Source organism: Onychostruthus taczanowskii, unplaced genomic scaffold (genome assembly GCF_017590055.1).
Source record: "Onychostruthus taczanowskii isolate IOZ18803 unplaced genomic scaffold, ASM1759005v1 scaffold278, whole genome shotgun sequence".
Taxonomy (NCBI): Eukaryota; Metazoa; Chordata; class Aves; order Passeriformes; family Passeridae; genus Onychostruthus; species Onychostruthus taczanowskii.
The window spans coordinates 110,623-129,721 of record NW_024500106.1 but is presented as its reverse complement, the minus strand read 5'-3'; the positions used below and the strand labels follow the sequence as shown (position 1 = coordinate 129,721).

The 19,099-nt window shown below is 44.1% G+C and overlaps 1 protein-coding gene and 1 long non-coding RNA gene across 3 annotated transcripts in view; one reads left to right on the top strand and one right to left on the bottom strand.

Moving 5' to 3' along the window:
- The first annotated feature begins 638 nt into the window (after window positions 1-638).
- Window positions 639-19,099, top strand: part of EVA1C (eva-1 homolog C) — a 41,201-nt gene continuing 22,740 nt past the window's right edge. Inside the window, exons 1-3 of one of the 2 annotated variants that reach the window (XM_041407689.1) lie at window positions 639-715; window positions 1,303-1,426; window positions 1,562-1,724. The gene's annotated coding sequence lies outside the window, so the exon portion shown is untranslated. The remainder of the gene's footprint in view (window positions 716-1,302; window positions 1,427-1,561; window positions 1,725-19,099) is intronic. The other variant, XM_041407690.1, reaches the window with a different exon arrangement.
- Window positions 8,016-19,099, bottom strand: part of LOC121337551 — a 35,948-nt gene continuing 24,864 nt past the window's right edge. The window contains exons 5-6 of the long non-coding RNA XR_005952913.1: window positions 10,598-10,641; window positions 8,016-9,459 (exon numbers count right to left, since the gene is read on the bottom strand). This is a non-coding gene — a long non-coding RNA (uncharacterized LOC121337551). The remainder of the gene's footprint in view (window positions 9,460-10,597; window positions 10,642-19,099) is intronic.

Genomic DNA, 19,099 nt, shown 5'->3' with positions numbered 1-19,099 from the left:
AAGGATCTGTCAGCAAAGGTGGGGAGAAAAGTAAGTGCACCGGCTGTCAAGTGCAGGGGAACCATCTGTTGCTAAGAAAGACCATGTGCTAGAAGCAGTTGGAAGCTGGGCAGGTTTTAGGAGGACAGGTTCCATATTACTTCTGTAGGATTCCATCCACAATTCCTGCTCTACAGGGCGCCACGTGTGGAGCCCGCTCTGGGCCGTCCGCGGGCGGGGCCCTGAGGGGCCGGGCCGCGTCCACGTCCTCACCAGCTGCAGCATCCGTGCCACACCCGCGACGTCCCCCGGGCCGGCCGCCTCGGGCCGGACCGGCTCCCTCAGCCCGGGGCAGCCGTATCAGCCCGGCACGGCAGCTTCAGCCCGGGCAGCAGCCTCAGCCCGGACCGGCCGCCTCAGCCCGGACCGACCGCCTCAGCGCGCGCCTTTCCCGTCCTGCAGAGCCCCTCACCCTTGGCGGCGGCCGCGGGGTCCCGCAGCAGCGCCTTGAAGCGGGCACCATTGAACTCCTCGTCCCGCGGGCCACAGGCGCGCTTGGCCGCAGGTCCCCCGCTCCGCTCCGCTTCCCGGCCATGCCCGATCCGAACCCGGCCCAGGCACGCCCCGGAACCGCCGCCGCTGCCGCAGGAAGGGGCGGGCTGAGCGGGAGCAGCCCGGTGCCGTGGAGGACCCGGCTCGGCCTAGCGGGGAGGACTTCCCAGCGATCAGTGCCGAGGTGGGCAAAAAGAGTTAAAAATAGTTATCATGGAATGGTTTGGAAGGGACCGTAACCATTCCCACCCCCTGCCATGGCAGGGACATCTTCCACTAGGCCATTTTGCTTCACGCCCCGTCCAGTCTGGCCTTGGACTCTTCCAGGGACCCGGGGGCAGCCACAGCTTCTCTGGGCAGCCTGTGCCAGGGCCTCCCCACCCTCACAGCCGAGAATTCCTTCCCAGTATCCCAGTGCAGCAGTCTCTCATCCATGGCTGCTTGCAAGGCCAAGCAGGTTTCTGTCATCCCAGTTTCCCCGTACTGCAGCCCCCTGCGATCCTGAACCAACACGTCGGAGTGGAAGGGCAAAGCACGGAGTGAAGGGAATCTGGTAGGGGAGAGAATTTGCTCAGATACTCCTCTCTTTCCAGGAAAGGGAAAGGCTTCGGCGTGACCTAACTGTGGCTTTCCAGTACCTGAAGGGGCCCACGGGAAAGATAGAGAGGGATTATTTATAAGGGAAGGAGTGACAGAGAAGGGGGAATGGCTTCCCACTGCCAGGGGGCAGGCTTAGATTAATTAACAGCTACACTGTTCCTTTGCTTTCAGCAAGAGTTATTCCAGGACAAGCACAGTGATAAGGAGGAATGAAAAAAAGCCTTGTTCCAATATACTGTTTCATGTGGAATGACAGCAATTGAAACAGTAGTGGAAGATAGAGGAGATTATTTCGGTAAGATGAAAATTAAAATAAAGATCTAACCAAATCCAAACCAGACTTTTTTTCATATGTGCAAGTAATAAAGGTAACATTAGTATATTCCTGGGCCTTTTCAAACTGATTTTTGTTTTGTTTTGTTTTTTTTAGCAAAATACAGTAAAAAATAGTGATCCAGAAGAGGGCAACGTTCACAGCCACTCTGAGACCTAGGATGAACAAATGCTTTCACATTGACAGAAGTTGCTGCGATGATTTAAGAACAGAGGATAGAACAAAATAAAAGAAGCTGAAGTCAGAAGAACAGAAAAGGGTAAAATAAAGGGAGTACATAAGACTGGGGGGAAAAAAGGAAATGAGAAAGTATGAATTGCTAGACACTAGGTACAAGGGATTTTTCAAGTAATTTATGAGAACAAAGCTAAAAGCATCTTACTGCTGCTAGTGACATCATGCTCCAAGCTCTGCTAATAATTCCTATTTCTAGGAATACTTAAATTTAGCTCACTACAGTCCAACTATTTTTCTGCTTGTTTAGATGGCAGTTCCATTTGAAATTCATCTCAGTATAGCAAATTCTATGCAAGGGTACAGATTTTCCAGTTCTTCCGTAAAACATTTGGTGCTTCTTCTGGATGATGGGAATCCTTTGTTTCAGCCTTACAGTTTTCTTGAAACTTAAATTTATGGAGGTGTCCAAATACATGTGCAATTCCAGAAATTGATAGGTACATAATATGGAAGGTAAATAACATTCTCAAGAGGGAGTTGCTTTGTCATTGAGGGGATGAAAAGGAAGGCTAGAGCTAGAAAAAAAATAATGATTTAACACAGCTTTGAAAAGGCTCAAAGTACCCATACTGAGATCCTCAAGGTAAAAATCCTAGTTACTAGACTTACAAGCCTGGTAGCTAAACCATCACACCATATTTCATAGTTCTAGTATTTTAAAAAGTACTGCAGAATGGTACTGAAAATTATTTTAATTTCATTTCATTTCAAGTTCATTTATTCTCTCCCCTCACTGCCTGTGTAGCTGTTAGAGGCTTCCAAGAGGCTGGGGAAGCAGACTGCTGCTTTCACTTCCAGCCAGGTCACTTCCATGTTCTGCTGGAGTGCACTTTGAAGCCCGTGTCCTTTCCTTTCTCTATTATATCTGACAGCTTTCCTCCCCTAAGTCTGTTTTTTGGCAAGCAGCATTTATGGAGGGCCAGTCGAAGACCTCAGGCTCAGACAAAATTCATCTGCTCTGTTGTGCTTATATGTGCAACAGACGGGAGCAGCGAATGAGTCAAGGAGCAGCTTCTGAGCTGCCCGGTTTTCAGTAAATCAAAATATTCTTCTGTGGTTCTTGCCAGATGAACAGATCATCATATCCAAGTTACACACTGCCCCTCTGGCATTTTCAAGCCTGAAAAACAATTTCTGGTCCCTTGCATGAGCCTCAGCTCTCTGCGTTGTTCAGGGAACAGTTCTAGACACAAGACTAATGGAGCCAAGTGATCCTTTCCTGCCTCAGTTACGACCTCTGAAACCTCTACTGCCCTGAACAGTATGTAAATAGCCAAGCCCCAGCCCTGCAGTCCTGCTTATTTGCCTTTGCCTCCCAAACCTGAACCTTTTTCTTTGCTGTGGGATCCTCACTCATGCAGTCCTGAAGACAAAAATCTGATTTGGTAGATGAGGCTATTTGTAGTGCAAAGCTTCACTAAGGTTTCTCTTCTGATTTCAGCCTTAAACACTGCTGTCCTTCTCAGCCAGTCCCTCTCTACGGCCTTCAGCCATAGATACTTGCTGTTCTGTAGCTAATACTTGCCACCCCTCAGGATTAAATCTCTTGATATGCATTTACATCACTCCCTAACCATGTCCTCATGACCCTTCCCAAACTCACCCTGATCTCCAGGCCTACAACCTCTCCCTGCAGATGAGGGACTACCTCTGAGTAGGACTGCTGACAGACCTGTGCACGAGTCCAGCTATACAGCCAGTGCTAATCCCATCCCAAACCTGTCCTTTAAACCCACTGGTGTTTGGGTACTGCAGCCCCAGTTAAAGTAACCCCTGTGGTTGTTTCACTTCAGGGCCATCTGTGAGTTGAGATTCCCTACCCTACACTAGTAAGAAATGCATTCATTCTTAAAATAATTTTTTTCATTTTATGTATAAATTAACCGTAGAAAGCATTCAAACGGAATGGATTTAATCCAAAATCCCATCTCTAAAACTCTAGTTCTCAATGTTTACTCTTAGTTTACACAATTATTCCACAGAAAAGTTTCCTTCAGTTTTTCCCAAAATTTCAAGTGTGATACAGAGCTCTTTGTCAAATCTTTCTGCTTTCCAGCCTTTGACACCCTGAGGAATGGGATCACAGAAGGAGAGAGGGTAGATGCTGCCAAGAGATGGGATATCAGGACCACCTCCTCAGCACAGCCTCCTGAGAAGGGAATATTCCCAACACTATCACTTCTTTGTCATCACATGTCCCAATGCCCTGTGCCCAGTGCCCTGTGTCCCATGATCCTTGCTCTGATCAGCCCAGTGCTAGGTCATACACTTGGAGACAGAGTCATTGCAGTACTTGAACTCCAGAAGTTTGGCATTGAGGAGTCCAGGTGACGTGCAAGGTCAGTGTATGGACTCAGAAGATGAGTGGGCTGGCAAGGCTGAAGTAAAATCACAGTTTTTTTTTACTCTAGATGCTGTAAAACAAAATCACCTCTCCCCCTCTTCTCCCTCCTATTCCAATCCCATAGTTACTTCAGCTGGAGTGCAAGGAGTGCATTTTAGGCCTGACTAACGGCAATTTATCTTCCTCCCACAAGGAATCTCTAATACTAGAGCCTGTCGATATGGAAGGATCTGCCAACAAGGCACTATGAGCATCAGGGGTTTGTGTCAGAGCATGGTGCAAGTCTGGAACTGGGCTGCATGCCCAGGTGCTGAAGATGGGTGGAAAGATCAGCAAAGAAGGAAAAAGGACAGAAGAGTGGGGAGGTCAAAGGCTGTGAAGAGCTAGAGGAGGCACATGCTGGAAGCATCTCTGAGTATCTACTGCAATACTCGGGGTATCTTCTGTGTACTGAAATCCTTCCCACCTTCTACACGTGGAATAATCTGTCATCCAGTCTGAGTTAGTTTGACATAGTCACTGAGTCACACAATTTACCAGGGAGCCCTTGTAGTTCTGACGGGAAAAGCAGGCACTTACAAACACTGCAATAATTATTTTCAAATTTTGTTATTTGCTTTTGATTTCACAGTGCTCAGGTCGAATTAGCCTGAGGTCTGGATCTCAAAACTATCAGCTCTCATTGATTAGATATTGATATGGGCTACTCTTTTCTGCAACACTACCAGTTTTCCATGCCTTTACATAGCTAACTTGAGAGACCCTGAAGCCTGATTTTTTTCAAGGCTCTTTGAAAAGCCACAGTTTTTTCAGTGTTTTCACATTGATTCTGTGGCTTTAAAAAGTTTCAGTCTTGAATTTCAAGTACATAATCATTAGTCATTTTGGAAAATATTAGCTTAAATACTTGTTAAAGGGGAACAGTAACAACCAATCAAAGGCAGGCTTATAAAACCATAATAAAGCACTTTCACAAAGAAGTTGATTTCCAAGACCATGGTCCACTGAGTGACTCTGTCCTAATGTCCTTCCTAAACTGAGAGGCAAGACACATAGTCTTTCACAGTGTGTCTTTGAAGTATCACGTCAGGAAGTGACCAGGGATGATTTGGGTGCTTTAAGAAGGCAAGAACAACAAAGCCAGGACCTTTACCTTGGTGCATTTGTTCTGCCTCCACCTTAGGTCATGTTTTCTCTTGTTTCCAGCAGTAAGCTCTGTAAGATGGGACATGCCTCTTACTTCATGTCTATACAAGTGCCAGGTGCACTGCTAGAAAAAATAATCTGTGTACAGGAGAAGTGCCAGCAAGACTGGCAGCGTTCAGGAGGGTGAGGAGTGGAGACTTTCTGCTGCGCCTGGTGAGGAAATGGAGTGAAGTTTCATTCCAAATGAAACGTGAGGAGATTGCCTTTACAAACTTCACATGGGTCACATCTTCTGTCTTGTGAAGAGGTCAGGGTCTCTGTGGTGTTATGACTAGTTTGGCCAAGGAGCAGCTCATGAGCACAAAACTCAAAACTTGTTTAGCTGAGTTTGCTGTCTCTGAAGTGAGTCAAAAAACAGCAGAAAACAGCAAATATTTTCTCTCCTTCTAAACCTGATGTGTGGAGTACTGCACTCAGTATTCATTCAAATTTCTATTTACACACATGAGAGTGTTTCCTAATTCTGGCTGACTGAATTGGTCCTCTCAAGTTCAAATTACAGTACACTTGAAGATCTGGTTAGGTCTTATTATCCATAGTACTTTGTAAGAATTTACAGCATCCAAAACACATTTAGAATTAGAAAAAACTGTGGAACCAGTTTCTCTACAACTATTTTCAGCTTGTATCCATAGAAATAGAGGCTGGATTGGGAAAAACGCACTCTGTTATTTTAAATAATCACTATACAGTGATTACTGTAAAGTATGTGCTTTGTTTTAAGTGGTCTGACTCTCATTTCCATAGAAACAGACAGAGGATAGCAACCCACTTGTTTGAACTGTCCTGTAGATTCTGTCTGTGTCAGAATGCAGGAATATAAAACTTACTAAAATGTGGGAAAAGCCTGGGGATTTGTTCTTAATTTTTTTTTTTGTTTGGTTTAGTTTGGTTTTGTTTTAATCCTCAAAAGCCAAAAAGAACATTAGAGAACTTCTTGGAAACTTTATTCTGGGAGAATAAAATGAAAATTACAAATACCAGCTCTTAAAAAAATTATAGGGGAGAAAGCAGGAAGAAAAAGCAGTAGGGGGTATAGTGGTGAGAATTGTACACACAGGTGGGTGTGGGTGTGTGTGTGTGTGTGTGTGTGTGTGTGTGTGAAAAAGTATTTCTGAGATATTTTTCTGACAATTTTTGTTCTTGTACAGTAGATCTAGTGATTTTTTTCACTAATAGAAAAATTTAGGCCATCTAACTCAAATGTCTATTTTATTTCACATTATTTTTTTCACATTCACTTTCTTTTATTTCACATTGTTTTCTTCTTAACTGACATACTAATTTTATTGGAATTTCCATACACTAAGTCATTATATGAGTTTTGAATTGGCAGTTTGAATGAAGCTCAGGGAAAAATTAATAATATGGAGAAAAAGAAGTTAAGTGATCAGATTTTGGCTTTGCTTTTGCCAAGCTTGCATGTAACAACAGAAATCCTGCATTTCTGGCACTGTGAAATGATTTCTTTTCTCTGTAAGTCCAAAAGAGAGAAACTGTCTGAAGCAGATGTGATATCTCTCCTGAATTCTAACTTCTGGACTTTTGTGTGATTTTCTTTCTTTGGGGGAAAAAATGGAATCTAATTCCTGTTGCTTGTGAGGAAAGGACAAGGCTGAGATTCTGTAATTCTACATGCTGAACATGTCTGGATTAGTTATATTGTCTTCCAGCAACTGAGGATTGCCAGCTTCTAGGAGCTGCATTCTGCACATCATGATAAACACTTTCTCCCTTCCTGCCTTTGTGTTTTACACTACTGTCTCCAAGTTTACTATTTAAGCACTACCCATCGCAGGGAAAAGCAGAGATTTGGAAGACTACTTTTTGTATTTTAAGTTACTTGCTTTTAGGTTCATTTTAAATAGCAAAGTAGCCTCCATTCAGAGGGAAAAGAAAAAAAACCAAATCTATCTGTCTATCTATCTATCTATCTATCTATCTATCTATCTATGTACACAAACATAAATGCCATTCAGTCCTGTTAGCCACAGTGTCCTAAGTTTTCCTCGTTCACAGGAAGGCTTCCCTTGAAGGCAGATGTCTGCAAGCAGGAGGACCCAGCTGCCTCTTGTGCCGTCATTGAACCCTCACTGCTTCACCTCCCTGGAGGTTACCTACGTTTTGAACCTCTCCCATTCAGTCATTCAACCCTCACTGCTTCACCTCCCTGGAGGTTACCTACGTTTTGAACCTCTCCCATAAAGTGCAAAGGCACTTGGAAACTGCCTTTGCTTTGGGTTATACCTGCAGAGTGCCAAAAGCATACCAGGCTCACTCCTGCTCTTTGGGATGGTCTTTTGCTTACGGCACCACCAGGCTAGAAAAAGCTATGTTACCTCACTGGGAAAAGAAGATTCACAAGTGCTCATCAGGCAACAGCCTTGGTAGACCTTCTGATTCAAAGCCTTTCAAGCACAAGTATGGGATACTTCCCAGTTACTTCTGCTGCTTTATATATTTTTATGCACTGATTGTCTACTTGTCACACATCTAGTGTCTGCTCAGTCACTCACAACAGGCTGAGTGGTCATTATTGACATCTGTTCCAGGGATTAATGAGCAGATGTGACAGAAGGAAGTGAAACACTTCCTGTTAGAGCTGTAGCAGGTGGCCTGAATGTGAGATATCTCTCCGTTGGCTGCATAGGGAGTGGAGGTTTGGCATCCTGAAGCCACAGATGGTCTGACTGCACTCACCTGAAGTTATGGCAGATACGAGGTTATAGCAGCTAGGAGGTTGGGATAGACAGGTAAGTTCACTTTAATTATCTGAACATGTTTCTAGAGGATCCAAGTATGGCCTCTGAATGCTTCTTTGTAAAAATCTTGATCCCCAGCATTCATTTCTGCCTTTGGTGAGACTGACCTGAGACAGCAATTGCAGGAAGTGTCAGATTGAATGATCAGGTAAGGCAAGATCAAGGGGAAAAAGGAGGGGAATAGGGGGAGACTCCCACAAGTCTCCTTCCAGTTCCCCAGTTGGAAGGCAGAGGGTAACTGGCTGAGTTCAGAGGCAAACACTGTCCTTATCTGAAACAGCCAGAAGCAAGGGCTTCACCTGCAGAGCTACTGTTCTCTCTCCCCATCTGTGTTTGCAGTTGCAGATGTTTCAGAGTGATTTTATACTGTTATTTCGGCACCTTTGATCCCATTTATCTGAGTTCAGTAACACTTGATGGAATGTCCCTGACCTCGGACAGGTTCATGTGAAACCTGTTTTGCTCTTAATCTGCCCAAGACTAAGGAAGCATAGGCTAATATATGTGTTACCCAGTTGTTTTTCTGTGTGTGAAGAGGAACAAAAGTGGATTCAGATTCAAACGTGAAGACCAAGTTGGTCAAAGTTCAGTGTAACCTCTGAAAAGAGGTGCCAAACTTTGGAAATTCAAATCTGGATGCGTTCCAACTTCAGTTGGAACAGGAGGAGCGGAACAGATTTAACACAATTAATTTGGTTCCATCATCTTTCACCGACTCACTCGTGGGCTTTTTTTCAGGAGAAAGATCAGTGTGATCATGCATGGCAGGATGTAAACAGCTGGATATTCATGTTTATCCACAGCCCCAGGGAAAAAGATTCTTTCGTGCCCCATTTCCACTGTTGGTTCTAAGCTCTGTTTCCTGAGGACAGCTCTTACAGGAACTGGGAGCTGTCCTGATTTATTCCCTTGAGTCCCTCATACCTTAAAAGAAGCACCAAATTACATTGGGTGGTAGTTTAGCAGGTAGTAATGACAATTTGTTTGAACTTCTCACTGATTCACTTTTCTGTATCACAAAAGATTTCAGGGAGCAACTTGAAGTCTCTCGAAGTAACTTCAAGGTGTTTCCTCACTTCGCAGTGAAAGCTTTAAGCCAAGCCTACACCCTTCAAACTCAAGGCACGCTGAACTAGAGTCGTCAAGCCCCGGGGCTGCGCTAAGGTGGTGTCAAGCACCGTCAGTGCGAGGAAACCGAGGTGGTCCTTCTGCAACATGGAAGAGTCAGTGCTGTTTGCCCACTGAAATCCCTCATCCAGAGATCCTGCCAGGCGTAGGTCGCAGCTGGGTTCCCTCAGAGACCCGTGAGCCGAGGTGTAAGGGCAGGAGCGGGGCTGGAGCGGCAGACTTGGCAAGGTCTGGCACGAGAGCCGAGGGCGTCTGGAGTAGGGAAAGCAGGGAAGTTGGGCTGCGGGGGACAGGGAGTGATGGGGAGCACCTTGCACCTGTCTCGGGAAAAACACAAACAGGGAAATGTGGTCACGAGTCGCGGTGTAATGTGTCTATAAGTCCGTGACAGTCCTCCAACCATTGCCAAGCAAGACTGAGGGGAGAGACGGTGAAATCGAGCCTCTTGACCAGGAGGGAGGCGCGAACGGCTCGGAGAGGGGTGGGGAGAGCCGGAGAGGGCGGGCGAGGTGCAGCCCGGTCTGAGTCAGCCCGGCCGCACGATGTGCGCCGAGGGCAGTGCCCGGCACGGCGCCGGGAGCCCGCGTCCCTTCCCGTCCCTTCCCCGCCGCCCCCGCGTCCCGAGTGCCCGCGCCGGCTGCACCCGCTCCCGCCGCGGCCGCTGGCAGGGCTGCTCCGCCCTCGTCCTCCTTCGGCTGTCAGCCCCCCGCAGTGCCCCGAGGGGACCGGCCGCAACCAGGGCAGGGGCCGCGGGCTCCCGGCCGGAGCGCCGCACGGAGCCGCGTATTCCCCGGAGCGCTCCGTGTTCCGTAACCCCTCTGCGGGGCCGTGTCCCGGGCCTGCACCCCGGGAGCGCGGGCCCGATGTGCCGTGAAGAAGGCAGGAAGGAGGAGAGGGTTAAGGGCTTCCAGAGGGGCCAGGTGGGAAGGGACACGAGGAGCTGGGCTGTCGCTGCGCGGTGGGAACGCTGGGCGTGGATCGGCCAGGGCCTGACCAAAAGTGCGTGGAAGTCCCTGGAAAGGTTCCCACTTTCTCCTGGAGACTTGGAGTCGGGCCCTGAGGGAGCGAACAAGTGCTGCACTTCTCTCTGCTGGGAGGGAAGCCTCGCAGCATGAGAGGAGTGGATGAGGGGAGTCCCTTCCCAGGGAGCAGAGGCACCAGCTGTCACCCAGGAATCACAGATCTCTGGGAAGGTGCTGCATCACTGCAAAGTGAAATGACTGCAGGAGCTGGGAAAATATCCTTGTTTCCATCAAGATGAGGAAGCAATCACTAGTCTTTGCTTGTGAAAACTGCAATCTTGTAACTTTTCTAGTGCTCCAGGACATCCCACTGCTGTTAGAAAGTTATTTAGAAGAGTTGTTTCTCTCCTCTCTATGTGTCACAGGGAGCACAGCATATTCCTGGCAGTTGGAAGCTTAAGGAGCTGCCTCTAGGTCAGAAAGCAAACCTTACCTGTATTGAATAGAGCAGAACTTCCCAAAAGCCAGTCGAGTGCACTGGAACAAAGTTAAGATATAATTAATAGCCAATATGTGTTGTTATGAATTTTAATATAGTTCGTGGTGATACAGTTCAATATGCTGGTCATGGTTCTGTAGAAACTACTTTCTCAGCAACAGAAAAATACAGTTGGTAATTTTTTTAATTGCATCTGGCTCCACAAGCCTGAAAATTTCTAAGCAAGCAGCCGTGAAATATAAAGACCAGAATTACGTACTTGGATAAGCTATATTTCTCATTTTAAATTCCTTTCACATGTAAAAGGTTTTTAAATGCTTGGTGTCTCATTCTTTGGTGTTTTTTTTGGTTTTTTTTTTTTTTTTTTTTTTGCTTAACTGCTGGTTTGGGATGTTAGTTTTGGAATCACATGGTGGTTCTCCACAATAACATAAAACAAATGTTCAAATTTTCCTTTTCAACTAGCTACGGAGTTAAAAATTATCCCTTTATGTAGGAAAGTTCCTCTCACAAAAGTCTGTTCATTTTTCAAATGATGCTATTTAGATAAGGTTATCCAAGATTAATTTCAGAAGTATAGCTGTCTTCAGTATTCATTGTGCACTGAGCTTTCCAGATAGGTAGAATGACCAGAGAAAACAGCTATCTCACCCCAGAGATCAGTATTAAACATGACATGCAGACGTTTTAGTAAATAAAATGTAGAAAAGGAAAGCAGATTCCAGAATTCCTACCAGACTGGGAAGTTCCCAGGCCTGAACAAATTGTGCTCACATTGTAATTTTAACATGGAGATCTAATCCAGAATGACAGAAAATACCAAAATATTACTGTAACCTTTAACAAAAAATGCATGCAGAGCATAGGGAGAAGTTTTAGCTGCCTCAAAAGCAGTTGCTGTGGACCAGGAGTTGGCAGAGGTGAGATGACACCCTGCAGTGCCATCCCCAGGCTGTTTAATACAGCTCCGTAACAGCAGCCTCAAGATGAGTTTGTGGAGTTGCTGATTTCCCTTGTTTGCTCCCTCCCTCGGCAGGAACAGCAACTTGATTTTCCTAAACTGCTGAATATACATGGCCACAAACCTGGCCCGTTTGGAGTGCCTTGCAGCTGCCAAGTGCAATGAGGCCTCTACCCCAACAGCCCAAACTCTTTTCCTCTCTCCTCCTCTCCTCACCATTCTGACGGCTTTCCAGAGTTCCTACACTGTTGCCAGGTTCCAACACCTGCCTGTGTAATCTCTGTTGATCCCTTAATGTAAATCTTATTTGTGCCACCAGTTGCATCCTGCCCAGAGCCCATTTGTTCATCACCAGACCTCGCTGTTTGCTTGTAACAACCCAAAGATGCTCCCTCCTGGGATCTGTTTGATGCTCTGGAAAAGGGAGCAGGGAGCAGAGTATAGTGAAGGGTTATTATTACTAAGTTTGACTTGTACTTGGGGTCTGTATCCTTTCTACTACCTACAGCTGCAGGTTCTTGCTCTCATCTGTCTAGCTTTTAACTATGAGGAAAAAAAATTGTCTATTTCATTGGCTTTTCCTGTTTGTTTGGGTTTTTTTTTGAAGGGAGACATTTCTTCACTGTGCAATAACATTTTGTGGATTGGTATTTTCTAGGGGAGAAAAATGTTCTGAAATAAGACACCAGCAGCAGTTCAAAATTCAGCTCTGTGAGAACAACTCAATAGTTTCTCTTGTTAGAAATAAGAGTTTATCTTATTTTGACACAATAGTTTCTCTTATGTTGACACAATAAGAATCTGCATAATCTATGTTTGTCTAGCAGCTTGAAGCAACAAACAAGAAATTTAAAGATTGGACTCGACAATCTTGCAGGTCTTTTCCAAACTTAATGATTCCACAAATCTATATTTATTAGTTCCATTAGTTACTGAAAGTGGAGACATGCTCTGAGGTCTGCAGTCCTCAGTGTGATTAATTTTTCAAAGTGAAATCCAAGTATTCCTGCCCAAATTTAAACTGAAACCTGAAGGTTTGGAAGAAGAGAGATTTAATCCACAGTTCTTTCCTTAGACCTTCATGAATATGAGAGTGATCCTACAACTACAGAATTTTCTTCCCCTCATGCCTGTTCTTCAAAACACACCTTTTAACTAAAATATTTCTTTATTTTCTCAGTGATCACTAGTAGCTTTCACATTTTGGATCTGGCCCCATTCCAGGGGGCTGCTGTGAATTTTGCTGGTTTTCCAGTCTCTGAACACCCTGGGCTCTCAGGACACCATCAGAAGAGCCATGTTTCAGGACATCAGGGCTTCATGACAGTCATTTCCTCACAACTCCTCTATGCTCAAGGACTGGTTCCCAAAACAGGCCAAACAAGGAGCTGGCAAACCCAGCAGACTTCTTTCCAGTATTTCACACTGTAGGTGTCCTGGTGCTACAGAAAGCCCAGCTTCTGAGAGAGAGCTGGCTTGGCTGGGGATGGTGGCATTCTGTGGGCACCTTCCCAAGGGCAGGGATCACTGCTCCTCACCTCCTCTCATCCCCTTGCTCTCCATGCTGGCAGTGGGAAGAGGCCTCAGCTCTCCATCCTGTCCCCACTCCTTCTCCCACCTTTTCCCTGTCTGCTGACAAAGTGACCTGACCCCTTATCCATCTGGGAACTAACTCTTTCTCTCTGGCAACACTAAGGAACATCCATTCACCTCTTTTTTATGCTCCTTCCTTCTTTTTCTGTTCTCCTTACTGCTCTGAGCTCAGACTTGACCTCGCCTCCTTGGCTCACTCACCAGTCAGTCTCCCTTTCTTTACCTGAGTCCCAGCCAGGTTTTCTGGGCAGCTTTCAAGAAGTGTGGCTGTTACTGAAGATCAAAAATGAAGTAATTGTGATTGCATAACTGGGCTGAGGAATGACTTTCTGGACATTAACAGAAACCAGCCACTGCTTACGGGTAGAACCTTTCAATCTCTGTCCACTGGTGTCAAGTTTTCTGTCTTTTCTTGCAAAACAGTTCAGACAGTACTGAGCTTCACTTTAACTCCATAGACTTGGTCTCCTGACCCAACCACAGAAACAAGTGGATCTAATGAAAAAGCAAACCAGTTCACCCAAGAAATATAATCTGCTCCTGTGACCTTTCTGCATTAAAAGTTTCCATTAAGTTCTGTGGCATTCACCCACCCCAGATTTCCCCAGGTAAAAGGAAAGCAAACAAATGCTTTGAGCAAATGCTTTGTTTGTAGTAATGTGGCAGGATCAATCACTACCAACCACAATGATGCAGAGGTTTTTTCTGTTGGCTTTGTGTTGGTCAGATAAAATCCTGTACAAATTTTCTTGAGTCAGTTTTGTTGACTCACTGTGGCAATTGTAGCATGTCCTTCCACCAGGATGTTTAAAGACGTGCTAGAAAGAGCGATGCAATGATGCATCTTCTCAGTACTGCCTTGCAAAAGTCAAGTGTTCATTGCTTTATTTAAAGAAAAGCATTTCATTTTAGAAATGTGTTTCATTTCAGTAATGTGTGAGTTAAACCTCAAAGTCTGGTTTAAAGTTTCTCTGAGTGAAGTGGGCTTTGGTCTTGGATTTGTTCTGTGGAATAAAGAGGTGTGTGTCAGAACTGAGATTTTAGTTTAGATCATGGTGCTGAGACCCAAGTTTTTGTTTCAGGCTTTTTCCTGCAGTTCTTTTTGCTTTTCTGAGGAAGTGTAACTTATGAAACCCCATTTCAGATGTGCTAATATTGTTTGTTAAATCCACTGGTGAGATTTAGTTATCCTTGTTAGAGAAGTAAAAGCTTTGGTCCTGTCAAGTTCTTACACATTTTATGAGGCTTTTACAGTAAGCTAGGTCTTCATCCCCAAGAAGGGCTACTGCCCCCAAAGCTCTTCCAAAATGAATTAAGGGATACTGTGATGCCTTACCCCTAGAGATGTTGGGGAATTCAGACACGAGACACAAAACTTGAGTTCCTGAGCTCCACTGCTCAGGGACCAACACGAGATTTGAGTCTACGAGATTCTCACAACTTTGGGGCAGGAAGTTTGGGGCAGAACTCTCTCTGTTCTCCCTGGGCAGATTGCTGGCACCTGACACACCATATGCTATTTTTATTCAAAATAAATAGCAGGGATTAGCTCCCCTGTGTCTTCCTATTCCATCTGCTTCCCAGTAAGGCAGAGATTCCAGTCTCACCTTTATTAGAGAAAGGGACTACAGACTTGTTCCAGATAAATACTCAGCTTTTGTTGGAAGTGTCCCCAGACAGAGAAGGCACTGTCTGACCAGTCGACACTTAGCAGAATTCTGTCATCTGCCAGCCATAATCTACAATTAAAATAGAAATATTTTGATATATTACCCAACACAGAGAAAATAGTGTTTTAAGGGAGCTGAAGAGCAGAAGGAGGCGTGGTTACGCCTTATTTGTTCAGCATTGGTGAGTCATTTAATCTGAATTTCTAGGCATTTTAAGAGTTTTGCTTCAAAGCTCTATTGTGTGGCTTCTGGCAACAAATTAAATACCAGTGAGGTTTGGCTCTTAATTTTAGAATTAATTTTAAAACATCACTCACTATATAAGACCTAATTAAAAGCCTATGGTCACTGGAAGGATTCCCAAGGATTTCACTGGGCTTTGGATGAGGGTCCCAAACCCACAAATATCTATTTTTTTTTCTTCAATGTATTTAATCTTGGATGGGAAGACAAGAATTACTCTTTCAGAATAGCTTTGCAGATTTTTAATTTTTAATTTCATTGGGCTAGAACTGAGTAGAGGATGAAGAAATGTTGGTGTAAAAAAAGTAATCAAGCACTGAGAGTGAAGTGCAGAGTATATTTTTGCTTTTCTAGCTTGGACTTACTGTACTATAAACCATCATAGCACTGCAAATCTGTGAGCTGCCAGATTTCTGATTTTTCCTGATCTTTTTAGATTTTCTGATTTTTTTCTGAATGTCAGATATAAGTGGGGATACAAAATAATGCAGAGCTTGAGTCAAAGTTCTGTTTGCAAAACAAAACCTGTGTTTTGTTTTCTGAGGTGGCAATGAACAGCCCCCTGGCTCTCTTGGGGAACATGAAGGTTCATGATCATAAATCTGAGTTTGCAGACAAACATTTTCCTCTAGCCCCTGAGGTTCTCCTACTTGCAGTCTTTGGGAATATTCGAAGTTTTTTGTCTTTGGGCATAAAGAGTCTCTCATTCTGTCTCCAGAAACAGTTGCTGCCCACAGAGCCTTTCTCTTGTTACTTCTTGTTAATGACACTAGAAGAAGCTACTCTGTCTCCAGTTAAAAGGAGGATTTTTGGCAAGGGCAGAAAAAAGCTTTAAAGTCTCCCCTAACCCATGCCTCTCGTCAGCTTCTTTAGATGGGATGGAGAAAATCTTCCTTTTCTACTGAGTAGTTCCACGTTAGGTCCCAGGACATGTGTTTGCCCTTCTGGCTTCATGGAATAGCTAAGAGAAATATAACTGACTATAGGGTGGAGTTTACTACAGACCCAAGATTTTGGGGATCAAGAACAGTTTGCCTCTTCCTGACACAAGAAGGAAATAAAAACAGAAAGCAAGTGAGAAAACAGAAGTGCATAGGGATCTCTCCAATTTCCTCAGAAAGCCATTGGGATACAATAAACTCCTAGGCATCATTCCTAGGAGACAACACAAGGGAATGGGAAGGTGTAGATATGAAGGACAGAGAATGCCTGTGGAGGATGTGAGAAACAGAACAGGCATGTGGTGTGTAAGTGCAGGATTCATGAGTTTTTCCACTCTGCAAAAATGTAACTCACTTAACTGCAAGTCTGAGCTGAGTGGCATGGAGAGGGAGAGGTTGTGTGGTTCCTGGAGAAACTGGGACCAAAAAGTTACAGGTCTGTTCTTTATTCATCATGGCTTGCCTTTGTTTTTCTAGGAAGAGCTCACAGCTTGGATTCTTGTGTGTGCTGCTGCTCTCTGAATAAACCCTGTTTAAACTGGAGTGCCAATGAGGTTTTGTGCTGAATTGTCTGATGGCTACCTGGCCTTTTCTCTAGCTTAAGTAGAATCAAGCTCTTGATTAATTTGACCCTCAGATTTAAAACATAGAGGGAATTAGATGGTTATGATTCATGTTATGATCCATGAGGGGGGAAAAATGCAGACAACCTCCTTAGGAAAGCACAGATGTGGATAGAACAGTTCATGGAAAATGTGACTGCTATCTTGACCACTGCTTTGATTGCCATACTACCCCAAAAGCATCCTCACCACTACCTTAAGCATTTTCTTCTTGCAGACTTAATCCTTCATCTGTTAGTAAGGCCATTGGAAACAAATTGCTCCATTGGCATCAAGCTGATGGCTCTCCAGGATAACCATCCTGTCTCTCCAGCTGCCAGCTCGCTTACAGCGTTTGTCATTGAGACTGAATTGAAAGTGGCAGCTCAGGCTTCAATTTCCATGAAACTTTGTAGGAACTTTATTTCTTTGAGCCCTGTACCCCTCAGGTTTAAAACTGGACACTAAACTTAAAAGGTGTTAAGGAATGGCAGATGGACAGAGGTCAGGATCTCATAAGCTTCCTCTCCTTTAGAAATGGGCATCTGAAAAGGGTATCAAGGACTGATTCTAAGAAAAGTAACAACTTTGAATGCTCTGAAACCGGAGTAGGCATTTGGAAATTGAATGGGGTTTTGTGGTCACTATCTTATTAGTGAAACTAGATTATGCCTAGTTTTTCCAAGTAAACATCTATCCTTGCTTTAAAAAAAATTTAGATAATACAAAAAAAGAGTGATTATATGAAAAACATTTTCCTTGCACAGAAAACCAACTTTTCGTGCTATCTCTGCAGTACAAGTGAAAGTTGGAAGTTGGTAGGATGGTAGTCACTAGCAAAGAGAGCAAGGGTTGAGAGGAACAGTGGAAAAAGGCACACTGAAAAAAATAAGGCATGGAGGGAAATTAAATCAGTTTGGTGACATGCAAAAAGGCATATATTAAGGAATTACAGATTTTTATGTGCATGTGCTGAGTAAAGCTAGTTGTGCTAATTTCTGAACAGCAAGAAGAATAAACAATGCTTCTGTCTAAGTGTATTTCTTACTGATTAAAGATTGTGATGTGGAGTGTGGCTAGAGTGAGTCAAACAGAATGTTGACAAGGCTCTTAGAAAAAAAGAATAAAATGATGAAGCAAGAAACATAGTGCCATGAATTTTAGAAACATTGCAGACAGTTTGCAGACAGACAGGTGACAGGGAATGCCAGGAGATCCTTGTCCCTGTGGACAGAGAACCCTGGCACAGCATGACCTGTGGCACAGCTGCCTCGAGAGCAGCAGAAAGTATGGCAGATGGGATTGGGGCTGAAACTCAGGAGTTAATTTCTCCTCAGTGCTTCCTTCACAAACCAACAGAGAAAATACTGCTGGAGAAGTACTGCAGCTGGATCCCAAACACCAATCAATATCAGAGTTGTGCTTCTAATGGTGTTTGCACTAGAGTTCATTAACTATTCTGCTATCACTGTGTGAAATAGCTTCCTTCAAATTCACCAAGCTGGTTTGTGTATTTTTAATGAGTGTTGGCACAATTCTTCACAGAACTGTGGGAGCTGATGGAGATTTACCGGATGGATGAGCCTTCTGGGACTCCCACAACAATACGTGTGCTATTTCTATCTATTTTGATCTAAAATAGATGGGTATGTCTTTAAAATGAGCTAGCACATTTCTGTGCTAATTAAACTAAATTGAACGATACACGGGAACTGATGTTTCTAAAACTGTGTGTGAAGGCCCAGTTCTGAGAACCTTCACAGCTTGTGGACTACTCAGCCTCAGCCTCTAAAAATACTGCATTGCAAAGCTGCTGTCTTACCCAAAAGATATTACCTGAGCCAATGCTGAGGTTGCTTTTAGTGTGTGCTGGGCATTGGGCTCACAGCCTGAAATGCTCTTCTTGATCCTTGCCTTGCATCTGGGGAGCTCAAACATACACAGAACTTTCTAAGTTCCCAGATTTTCAGTGTTTTTAAGCGGGAAAAAAAAAAATCAAATTTGGATTTCCATATCTTCAGATCCACTGCTACCCTTTTCATTGCAATTCAAAGTGATTATGCCAGGAGCAAGTGGTTAAGTATGAGAAGCTATAACCCCCTAAGAATTCTTTTTCATACAAAGAAGTATCTATTTATTCTCCTATGACAGTTGTTGTTTATGATTTTTTTTTTGTCAATCATTTTAAAAATCATTTATCAGTTCTCCTTTTCAGTAAAAAGTGATCAGTAAGGCTTTGTTCAGCTGCTCAGCCTCAGTGTTTTGTGTGGTTCTCTGGTGCTATGTTTTTTTAGTTGAAGTTCTTTGTCAACACAGTGGATGCTGTGACTAATTTGGCTAATTCTGGAAGAAAGGATTACGCTTGGATTCTGTACTGGTGTTTTGAATCTCAGTAAAAGATTATAATGAATGAGTAGTCTCGGTTAGACAGACAGTTGGATGGGATGATACCTTCTGGCCTCCAAATAATGGGATCTTTTTGTGCC